This window comes from Sparus aurata, chromosome 23 (genome assembly GCF_900880675.1).
Source record: "Sparus aurata chromosome 23, fSpaAur1.1, whole genome shotgun sequence".
Lineage (NCBI taxonomy): Eukaryota > Metazoa > Chordata > Actinopteri > Spariformes > Sparidae > Sparus > Sparus aurata.
In genome coordinates, this window is record NC_044209.1 from 436,357 (window position 1) to 448,245 (window position 11,889).

The 11,889-nt window shown below is 41.7% G+C and overlaps 1 long non-coding RNA gene across 1 annotated transcript; it reads right to left on the minus strand.

Moving 5' to 3' along the window:
• Window positions 1-288: 288 nt before the first annotated feature.
• Window positions 289-5,835, minus strand: LOC115575606 (uncharacterized). Its single transcript, XR_003982702.1, has 3 exons — window positions 5,347-5,835; window positions 2,667-3,740; window positions 289-1,588 (listed from the first exon to the last, which is right to left on the minus strand). It is a non-coding gene; the product is annotated as an uncharacterized LOC115575606 (long non-coding RNA).
• Between the last annotated feature and the right edge of the window lie 6,054 nt (window positions 5,836-11,889).

Here is an 11,889-nt window from a genome sequence, read left to right on the forward strand (position 1 = left end):
TTGTTTTTCCATGATTTTGAGACCTAATTTTATATACTTAACAATTTTTTTAATCTTTCAAATTTGGCTCAGTGGTCAATGATACATGTTTCTATGGTGTGACAAACTCATAACACAATTTTTTTGCCGCTTTACACGGACTTTAAGTAGAAGTATAGATGCTTGTGTAAAAAAATACTCTAGTAAAAGTAGAAGTACTGATTCAGCTGCTTTACTCAAGTAAAAGTAAGAAAGTACAGTGTTAAGGTTTGTGTTGGATCAGGACCCAAATGCATGACTCGACTCTGGTTAACAGTGCAACAAACAGCCTTTAATGTTAAAAAAAGGTGCAAGAATAGGTGCGAGGTGGAGGGGTGGTGCGAAGTCCCAGGATTCTGACATGGTAGGTGGAGTCAATGGTGAGTGCGTGGAGGAAGGTGTCGTGACGTGAGGTCCGTTGTAGGACAATGGCGGTGCAGAGTGTGAGCACAGGGGAGCTGGTAGCAGGCAGGCAGGTCCACTGGCAGGCAGGGACGAAGCAAAGCTCGAGACTGCACAGCAGGCACAGCAATCACGTTGACTGACGAAACGATCTGGCGATGAGCAGGAGAGAAACCAGTGGCTTTATGGGAGACTTGATTTGTAGAGTGGATTCACCTGGCACTGCCTGTGGAGAAGAAGCCACGCCCACATGCACACATGCACACACACACAGCACAGCACAGACAGGGGGAGAGACATTGGAGGAATAATACAGACAGGGACACAAAAACACACAAGGGAAAAAGCAGGGCTGCCATGATGGAATCATGACATACAGGCTCTGAAATGTACTTAAGTACAAAACATAAAACATATTTTTTGGCCCTCAATAATACACAATACCTCTTTTGATGTCAACAAAACAAAAAGTTCTTGGCACACAAAATAGGATAGTTTTTTTTTTTATGAACAACCTGCAAAATCAATGCACAAAGTCTGTTTGCTGCAAGTTAGATTTCAGACAGTATAATCAAGACTGAATTGCATAATTCAGCTTTATAACAGCTTTGGTACTCTCAATTCTATACTTAACATATTACTTTTAACAGAATTTGTATCTTTTAACACTTTATATAGAAAAATTAGCCACGTTTTGACAGGCTTACTTAACGGCAGTGTGCAAATCAGTTTTCCATTTCAGCAACAGAACTTAAAACATTATGATCACCATGGAAACTAGTTTAATCAAGTTGTTTTTCTTTGTGAGATATTCACTCATCTCTACAGGAACCCCAAAATCTTTTGTTTAGCCTCAGCAGAAGCTGGTTCTCAAAGTTCTTTGAATCAAGGCAGGCCCTTTTGGGTCTGAAAATCAGTCCTGCAGTGCTGAAAAGCCTCTGGCAGGCCGCTGAGGCAGGTAGAGGTGTGTTGAGCTTCAGTGCTTCAAGTTGCAGACTGCTGGGAAAGATTTCAGGTCACCATGGTATCATCCGGGCAGGCCAGGTAGGACTCTAGCTTGGTTTCCCACAGTTTATGCTGCTTGGATGGGCCTTCATCTGAGGTCGACTTCCTCCTCAAAGTAGGTGCGGTGAGGTTTGTGTATCTCTCCAAGTGACTCACGTGCTTTCTGTAGGAGTGACAACACACACATAAGACACATACGTACACTGTAAAAAAAATCATAAATAAACGGTAATAGTCCGGCAGCTGGGGCCCAAAAAAATTCTGGAAAATAACGGAAAATAACTTTCTCGTAAAAATACAGTAATTTGCCATTATTAAAATACAGTCAATAACTTTAATTTTACATGAGATTTTTTTGGCTTTTTAATGTTTAATGAAGGACTTTTGCACCTGTAAAAACAATGAAACTACCTAAAAATATGGTCGAACGCTGCAATAACACAAATAATTAGGCTTAAAATTACATAAGAGTGTTATTAGTTTGTTTTATTATATAATTTTACATAAAAATCTTGTATATTTAATCAATATTTAACGTAATAAAATGATATACCACCCATAAAACATTTGATTTACATTTAAAAAAATGTCAAAATACTGTTGTAAAACTGGTAATCAGGTTACAATTACAACACTATACTGTTAATTTAAGATCACATCCTGTGTAATATGAGTTTTTACATGTACAATTACATAACATGTATATTTAATACATATTCAATGTAATAAAATCTGTACCACCTATAAATGATTTGATTTACCTTTTAAAAAAAGTCTAAATATTGTTGTATAACGGGTAATCGGGTTAAAATTACAACAATATACTGTTAATTTAAGATCATATCCTGTGTGATGAGTTTTTACATGTACAATTACATACAAATCTTGTATATTTAATACATATTCAATGTAATAAAATCATATACCACCTATAAATTATTTGATTTACCTTTTAAAAAAGGTCAAAATAGTGTTGTAACACGGGTAATTGGGTTACAATTGCAACAATATACTGTTAATTTAAGATCATATACTGTGTAATACAAGTTTTTACATGTAAAATTACATAACAACCTTGTATATGTAATAGATCGTTAATGTTAAAAAAAAGTATGCCCACCTATAAAAACAATGGATTAACTTAAAAAAAGTCATAATACTGTTGTAATACAGATTATGTAGTGTCAAACTACTTGTCTAAAGTTTACTATTATCTGACTTATCAACTATAAAACACTCACAGATGGAGTCCTAAATCAAGGATGAAACAGCTGGTCTTCAGGTCAAAGATATTTATTTCACACAGCAGGATACATGCAGTGAGCTCTCCCAGGATGAACTGAACTGTCTGTCTGATGCTCCAACTTATATACTATTCTGATCTGGGGGTTTCCACGCCCCTGGATCCTCCTTCTTTTAGGCCTGATCAATATCCTTATCCTCGATAATCTTCCATTTTTAGATTATACTGGTGTATTTCCCTCCAAATAAGGCCTTAAAAATATAGCCAGACACCCCACCCTCGGCCCCCTCCCTCCTCTGGGCCTTGGGTGTGACGTGGCAATAGTCACCTTTTGTTTATTTCATACATAGCACTTATAATTTCCATATACAGCAATTGTGACTCTAGTGGCCTTCTTGGGGATTCCTTCTCCAGTGTTTTGCACAGTGCAGGCCTCCTAGGTACTTTCTGACTCTTACACAACACAGTTGAGCATTTCTAAATAGGGTGATGGTATTGCAGCTCAGATTTTATACACTACAATTACCACATTCATATTTACAATATTCTGCCTCCAATCCGACATTGTGGTTTTTTGACAAATTAAACAATGATGAGATTTAGCTTACAATAACAGCTCTTAAACAATCAGGACACACATCATGTTCTCAACAATTATTCAATTTTGTTGAATTGACAGCAGACCAGGACAGAAACACGTTGCCCCTCTTGCAATGTTCATGCTTACAAAACAAATGAAAAATACAAATGAAAATACTTAACAATTGGCCGCTTGTGAAGAGAGAAATTGTGTTTCAAACCAGGAACAGTTTACAGTAGGTACCACTACGGTTTACATTGAAATACAAACAGATGCCCATCTTGGGCAAAAACAAAAACAAAACTTCAGGTGTAACTGCAGCAACAATGGAGTGCAACAATCTCTTCTGATAACTGTTCTTATTGCTCCTTCCATTTGTAGTCCACAATTTTTGTTATTAGGGAAAGAATGTTTGGACTGACCGCCAGCTGCTTTCTGGAAGCATTCTTCTCCACTTTCGATCCCTTGTCTGGATTTATCTTGAAGAGGCATCTGTCGAATGAAATACGACAAACAACTTCATTAACAAAATGTGTACTCTAATATACTCTTTTCATATATTGGCAATAAAAGCAGAATAGCAGAATAGTGGGAATTTGAATTTGAGAAATAGCAGGTTTGAGGCGGGAACAGGTTTTTTAAAACTGGACCTGTGCAGGGCTCCAACCCAAGTAATTATGTTTTAATATTATGCCCGTGTGTGTCTCTTCTTCAGGTCTCCTCTGTGTTTTCCCCCCCGTGTTTCCCCTCTCACCTCACCTTCGTCTCGTCGTTAGTGTCTGTATTTAGTCTGTGTTCTCCCTGCACTCCTTGTCAGTTCATTTTGTGGTGTCCTCCTTGATTTACCCCGTGTTTATTCCAGTGTCTCCTGTGTCCCGTGTGGTATGTTTCTTATTTTTGTGTTTGGCTTTCCCTGTTTATTTGTACTTTGCTTTAGACTTAGTTGTTACTCTGTTTAGTCCTGGTGACTGCCTTTTGGTGTTTCTGGTTTTGATGGGTTTTGGTATTCAGCTTTGATTAAAATAAAGCTCGCTCTTATTTCCCCCTAATCCTTATTCCTGTGTGCCTGCTTCTGGGTCCACCTCTAGTCTCCCCCTAAAAGGGATATTCCGGTGAAAATTGATTCCATGGTCTAACACACCGTGACACCGAGTAAGACCGCCCCTCGAGAGATCGAGTTTGCAGACCGCTCGCTTACACTGTTTAAGCAACCTCAGAAATGACTGCAAGATAACAATACATTGCAGTCTATGCCTCAAACAAGAAAATGCCATCAAAAAGCCACAAATAATGCTCAGAACAGCACATAGTTCGAGGCATCAAACAGCAGCTGGCTTAGCCGGATTTCTATTGTAAAGTGAACACAACTCACCACTCTCCTGCAGCAGCTTCCTGTTGTGGGGAAGCCCTGTGAGTCGATTACCGGGTGCAGTTAAAAATGCTCAATTCTGTTCTTTTCCCTGTCCGCTCTCAATAATAACTGTTATAAACTGGTAGGTAAGACACATATGCACTTTGATTGCATTTCTATGGAGTAATAATCACACATTTTCATCCTTGAGCTGTGGAACTCTACTGCACTCGGTAATAGACTCGTCGGGCTTGTGCTGGGACCCTATTTGTACTGTTGCTGAAGTTTAGTGCTGTTCTGAGCATTAATTGTGGCTTTTTGATGGCGGTTTCTTCTTGGAGTCATAAACCTCAGTGTATTGTTATCGTGCTGTCTTTTCTAAGGTTTCTAAAACTACGTCAGCTAGCGGTCTGCAAACCTGATCTCTCGAGAGGCAGTCTTACTTGGTGTCACAGTGTGTTAGACCATGGAATAAATTTTCACCGGAATATCCCTTTTAGGGGGAAACTAGAGGTGGACCCAGAAGCAGACACACAGGAGGAAGGATTAGGGGGAAATAAGAACAAGCTTTATTTTAATCAAAGCTGAATACCAAAACCCATCAAAACCAGAAACACCAAAAGGTTAGACCATGTATTAAACTTACACCGGAATACCCCTTTAAGTGTGATAATTATGGATGGGTTATTATTTTTCTGGTCATTTTATATCGGTTTTGATGTGTAAAATTGACTAATGCTTTCTTACCTTGGCAAGAACTCCAATGTTGCTCCTTGGGCTGCTGGGGTAAGAGATGTTCAGGCAGTAGTAGGAAGTAAACAGCAACACAACAGCATCACTGAAGCTGGTGATTTGGCTGCTCACAATGGTCTGGTCCACATATAACATGAAGTGTAGGGCTGGGCGATATATCGATATAAAACTTATATCGATATATTTTTGAAATGTGATATGGAATTAGACCATATCGCATACATCGATATAGTTCAAATTTGCGCTGTGATCCTTGCTCCGGGCAAGCTGCTGACCCGGAGCTCTCTGCACTGCTCCCCCCGCCCCTCCTCCTTCATGCACAGAGAGTAGAGGAGCTGGAACAGACACTCCGGCACTCTTCAACAAACACTTTGGTGGCCGCCGTTGCCCCGCACTTTTGCCTTGATACCGCGTGAAAAAAAATCATCGCACGGCCACCGGACAGCGTAGCGAGCTTGCCTTGAATTACAGCCACCTGAGTGCACAGTAGTCACTCACAGTAACTTCAGTGAGTCCGCGGTTCGCGTAGGTGGAGTCTCATCATAACGATGATCTCACGTGAAAGCCTCTCAAACAGCAGCAGCGTCTCAAGACAGAGGAACGAAACTTACAGCACAGCGAGCGAGCTCAGCCGGTTTTGACAGGATACGTAACTGACTTATGTGGTAGGATTTAGTCCGGTAAAGTTGGAAATATATTCACAGATTCGAACTTCCCAGTCAATAACTCATAAGTGAAACCTTGTTAAAACACAACAGACGACTCTTTCCTACCGTAGTAAGTAAGACAACGAGCTACAACCGTATGTTAATCAAAACGAGCGTCTGGACATTAACTCTGATCTGTATGGTCAGCCAGCTGTGAGACGAGAGCGCAGGGACCGTCTACAAAGTGCAACACTGAAAAGAGAAACTACAAAAAATATTCAATAACTTCACTATTATTCAGAGTGTAGTGTCACCAAAATCACTCCACACATCAGTGGTCTGCTGGTTATTCTACAATTTTTTTTGTTTGGAAAAAGTGTGCTTTGCCATAATTTTGAGGAATTTCTATTTGGGAGAAATATTCAATAACACTAATATTCAGTGTAGTGTCACAAAACTCACCTCACTCTAACCCTACTTAAAAAAAAAAACTGTTTTGTAATGTAACATTAACTTGATATTGGTATTTTAAAAAAATATTATTTATATTATTATTATAAATTAGGATGTTATGGTATCAGTCTGAAAGGTAAATCAACCAATTTTATTCAGTGGCCTTGGTGCCCCTGACCAAAAACAAAGTGAAGGCCAAATGGACTTGCCCCTAAAATGACGAAATTCCCACCCACATGTCATATTTGGCTTTGACTTTGACTGAACATTTGCTCTTACTTTGCATAAAAATATTGGGATATATATCGTATATCGATATTCAGCCTAAATATATCGGGATATGACTATTAGTCCATATCGCCCAGCCCTAATGAAGTGCGCTGCTGCCAAAGGAGAACTTCCTGTTGTACATATAAAAAAGAGAGGGGATTAGTAACTTTCAGTAACAAGCTGGACCCAAAGACCATAAACTACAGCAATTATTAAGTATAATTTTACTTTACAAACTGAAACCGAACTGTATATAAAAAATCTTATCGTCGATCACCCAACTGGTTATGTAAGCATTATAGCCCTTTTTAGGAGTATGAGATATTGTTAGTAATATCCATGTACAAACATTGCGGATAGAGACATCCGAAGGGAGACAGTAGCTAGTCAGACAGAAATGATCAACATTTTAATCACATTGATCAAATTAACATTATAACTAGCTTACATTTATTCAAACACATTTGCAATTAATAAATAGTCTGAATTCCATAACATTAAACTGAGAAAAGCTACAACCACCAATGGCATCAAACCAGAAGTTCAATCAGACAACAATCCAGCCCACAAGTTCACATCTTTAACTTGCCATACAGTAAAGAGAGATCCTGCATAGATGTGTTCAAATAAAGTATTTGCATTTATTGTTATCACAGCTTTGATTGCTATCACAAGGTATTATTGTTCACCACCAGAGCAGCAGCAAATGACCCTAGGCAAATTTAATCCACAACTCCACTCAAAAGACAATTTTCACCAAATACCTTATCTAATGTTTCATTCTACTCTGACCTCTCTTTGCCATGAAGTCGAGCCTCTTCGACGACGTCTTCTTAGGCCTAGGACGACGGGGGGTTCGGCAGTCCTCCAACGATGACGGGGACACATCCCGACGTCCAGATGTCCTCAGCTTGCTCCGCTTCTTGGACATCTGGACGTCGTTGCTGGAGGAGGACGAGGAGCCCGGGCTGCTGGCGTCATCTAGCACCGGTGGAGATTGTTCAGAGCTGGACTCCGGGGTGTCCTCACTATTGTCACTGCCCAAGGACGACGACTCCCCCGGAGTTTCCGTGGGGTTACACGACTTGTCCAGGGCCTTTTTCAGGGCCTTCAGGCGCAGCCGGCGGCTGGCATACCCCATTGCCTTGTCCAGCAAGGCAACGTAAAAAGTATCTTTCGTTGAGGGATCATGGCACATAGCCCGTGCCACCTGGCTGCGCTCCTCCCGCGGTGAGGTGTTGTTTGGCCTGTAAACACAAATGAAGACACGTGTTTCATCATCTGAAAGACTTCCACATTCCCAACTACCATGTCCAGATTCAGATAAAATAAGCTGGAAATCTGGAATTTACAGCTGACAATTGTGAAGTACTTGGCTAAATTCAGGGAACGATTCCATGACCCTAACAACTATGACATTCCTGAGTACTTACCTGGGTGGAGACACTGCTCCGTATCTTTCCAAAGGTGATGGAACCCTGGAGACCGCAGTTTGACCACGCCATGTAGAGGAACAGCGACGGCTTCTTCACCTCCCTGCCCAAGATGGTATGAAAGACGTGGGTGATCAGCTCCTTGTTCAGGCAGCACTCCCCCATCGCGAGCTTGCGCAACCATTCAAACTCGGTGTGGTTCAAGCAGACGGCGGCCTGCCCAAATGAGCCGGCCGTCTTGTGCTCGTCCACCTAGGGAGAACATGCAGAATATTACCTTATTTCTGTGGGTAAGCAGATTTCTCTCTCTTCCAAAACCTAGTTTAAATACTTACCAGAACGCGGAATTTTGTGCCGCTGCTCCACGAGCCGGCGGCCAGGACGTGCTCCCGTGTCATGTTGGTCAGGACGACGGCAAGGTGGCCCGTCAGGATACTGAGGTATCCCATGACGTACCCCATTAACTGACAGTGTTCCTTTCCGCGGCTGCCGTCGTCTGGCAAGAGTCCTACAATACATGACACAGTTACAAGAAGTTGAGTGAATTTAGGTTCATGTCAATTCTCCTCTCTCTGTCTCCAAATGCAAAGATGCGCTGAATTGCACTTACCAAGCAGTTGCAGGATTTTCACCTTGGCGGCGTGGAGGAACTAAATAACCTCATTTCTCGCCTCCAACTGCTCATCTGTGAAAACAGTGTCACATGCCACCGATTTTAGAGGTTCAAAATCCCAACTTTTGAGATGACAGAATATAAACACAACAATAACACAATAAAGAAATAACACATTACCTGTTTTTTTCTTCGTCACCTTCTGGCGGTGGACGACGACGCTCTTGTGGACGTTAGCCATAAGCAGCTTGAATTCATAGAGCAGCTTAGGGAAATCTGCCGACCTCAGCTTGCTCTCGCTTGCAAACGAGCACTGTATGTGCCGGATGAAGCCGACAGCATTGTTGAGCATGTTTCTGACAGTTGTAGCCACGTACCCCTTTTTCTGAAGATACAAGGGCCACCTAAAAAAGAAGGCTAGCAGGTAGAAGTGATGAAAGACCGCCCCTACTTTACAGGACCCAATTCCATTATCTGATCATTCTAACCAAAAAACACACTTACGACCGCAACTTGTCCATCTAGAGAAGAAACTTCAAGTTGACAGAGACTGCCTTCGCCGGAAGAGTGGACGCCATGTATAGGCAGAAGCACAGCGCGTGGCTCGCTGACTGCCGGGCGTTTTCATTCTCCTTGGCGGAAGTTTTTGTGCCGAGGCGGAATTTGCGGTAGTCCTCCACAAGATGCTCTGAAATGAAACATACAGAAAGAAGTTAGTGGAAGAGTTCAAAAATACATCTCTTGTAATACACTGCAACGTGGAAGCCATACATTATAATCTGGAATATTCCACATTGCTATGTAAATACATGTGAATATGATGATTGTAGATGAGAAAAAGGAATCAGGATGTTAAAACTCACCAAACAAGTGGCCTGATTTGCTGAGCTTCCCCACGCGCTCATATTTTTGTGCCGAGGTCGTAAGGGTTGCCGGCACGCCTCTGGGTGTTTTAGGGGTGCTGGCACCCTGTTGGCACTGCAGCAGCTTTGCGGCGATGGCAGCTCCCGAGGAGGTGGAGGTCAGGCCGGCAGATGTTGAGGCGTCCACACCGGTGGATGGGGCACCGGTGGATGGGGCACCGGCCGAGATGAGACTGGCCGAGGGGACATCAACCAAGGGGGCACCGGGAGAAGGGACATCGTCTAATAACTTTTGATAGGAAGGTCGTAGGAAGATGGGAGTTGGTGCGTCGGACTCAGGGTCGCATTGCGGTGTTATATGATGTGTGTTTTATGCATGTCAAAAAATGATTTTCCCATTTTCTCCACTAGGTGGCGCCATGGATGGTCCAGCAAGCAAGTGGTGATCCAGCACAAAGCAGGGAGTGGTTGAGGTTAGTAAAAACGGCAAGGTCAGGTGTAAATAAGGTAGGTGAAACAGGTAAGTGATACATGTAAGTGCTTCTGCAACAGGTAAGTGTTGGACCCTTTAGTCTGGCCCCAGTGGTCCCAGGGATTCTCCAGAGTGGCTGTAGCCAGCACAGTTTACTCCTGCGTGGTAAGGGGGATCCCTGGGATCACTGGGGCACACAAGCCTCCACGCCACGTCAAGGCAGAGTCCTTGTGGATATATATATATATATATATATATATATATATATATACATTATATTTTTTGTTTAATGTAAGTATGTATAAAAAACAACAAAGAAAAAAGAAGCTAGTGGCTCTAAATGGAAAAGAAAAGCCATGAGGCTGTCCAAATTTTAAAAAAAGAAAACAGGATGCCATTCAGGACTTACTCTGCCTGTTATTTGCAGACCTCTATGTGAAGACATCAAAATTCAGATGTCAGTGGCTGAAAAAAGAAAATAAAAACCATGAGGCTGTCCAAAATAAAAAATAAAACAGGATGCCATTCCGGACTTACCCTGCCTGTTTTTTTAATACCTCTATCCTAAGACATCTAAATCCACAAGATGTGATTACAATTTTTTTGTTGTTTTTATGTGTTTTTTTCATGTTATTTGGTCTTTTGTTTGAACATATATTTTTGTAAATTCGCTCTCGGGAGCTCTACAACATATGTGAAAATCAGCCCTATAGGTCAATGTTTTGGTCAAGATTTCCAACAAGGCCCCAGACTCTCACAGCCTATGAAGACTCATGACTCACCGATGGAAAGGTCTCGTCCAGACAAGTCGCCCCGTGTGCGAATCGTGGCTCTACTCCCTTCCTGTGGGCAGCTAGGGGGCAGCAAAGGTTCAACTTTTTCCACTTTTCAAAGTGCTCTATCTCCTCAACGGAGGGGCCTTGGAGCAAGATAAAGACCTATTTCCAGAGCTCTCCATGGGCTCCACGACATATGCCAATGCCATGTAGGTGGCGCTCTTGTGAGCAAAGTGTGTAATGGAAACAGATACAAGAAGGGGAATGGGATATTGCGAAATGCTTCGAAGAGACGAACGCAACCCCATCCCCATTGTGTTACTTCACATAGCATTAATGCTAATACGACTCCACTTCCATATTGTTACTGCTTTTGCTCTGTGTCAGTGTGTAACATATCAATATCACCTTCGGTGGCATTTTCATCCACCTTCAACCTTTATCAATTTAATTTCTAGCATTGTGGGGGAGCACATTGTGGTTAAAATGACATAGACGTCAACATGGGATTTATCAAAGGGAATTCCAAATTTTGTAGTTGGAAATTTGGACTTCCTGTCGCGACAGGAAGTGGCACAAGACTTCCATCGGCAGCAGTAGCAGCTTGGTAAGTACGCTCTATAACTTGTTTATTTTGCTCAAACCGAAAGTGTTGTTAACTGACTGCTTCTGCTGTATTTCAGTGTGTTACATATCAAGATGACCTTAAGTTGTGTTTTCATGCACTTTTGACCATTTGAAAAATGGATTTATGTCATTATGTCCGCGCACAGGGTTTGCTAAATAGACGTAGCTAATGTTAGCAGTAGCCGCTTGCTAAGTGGGCCCTGTCGCGTCTGTTGTCAAAGCGAAAGTGTTGATACCTTAGTGCTTATAGTCCGTGTAAAGCAGAAATACATTTTTGTTATGAGTTTGTCACACCACAGAAACATGTGTCATTGACCACTGAGCCAAATTTGAAAGATTAAAAAAATTGCCAAGTATATAAAATCAGGTCTCAAAATCATGGA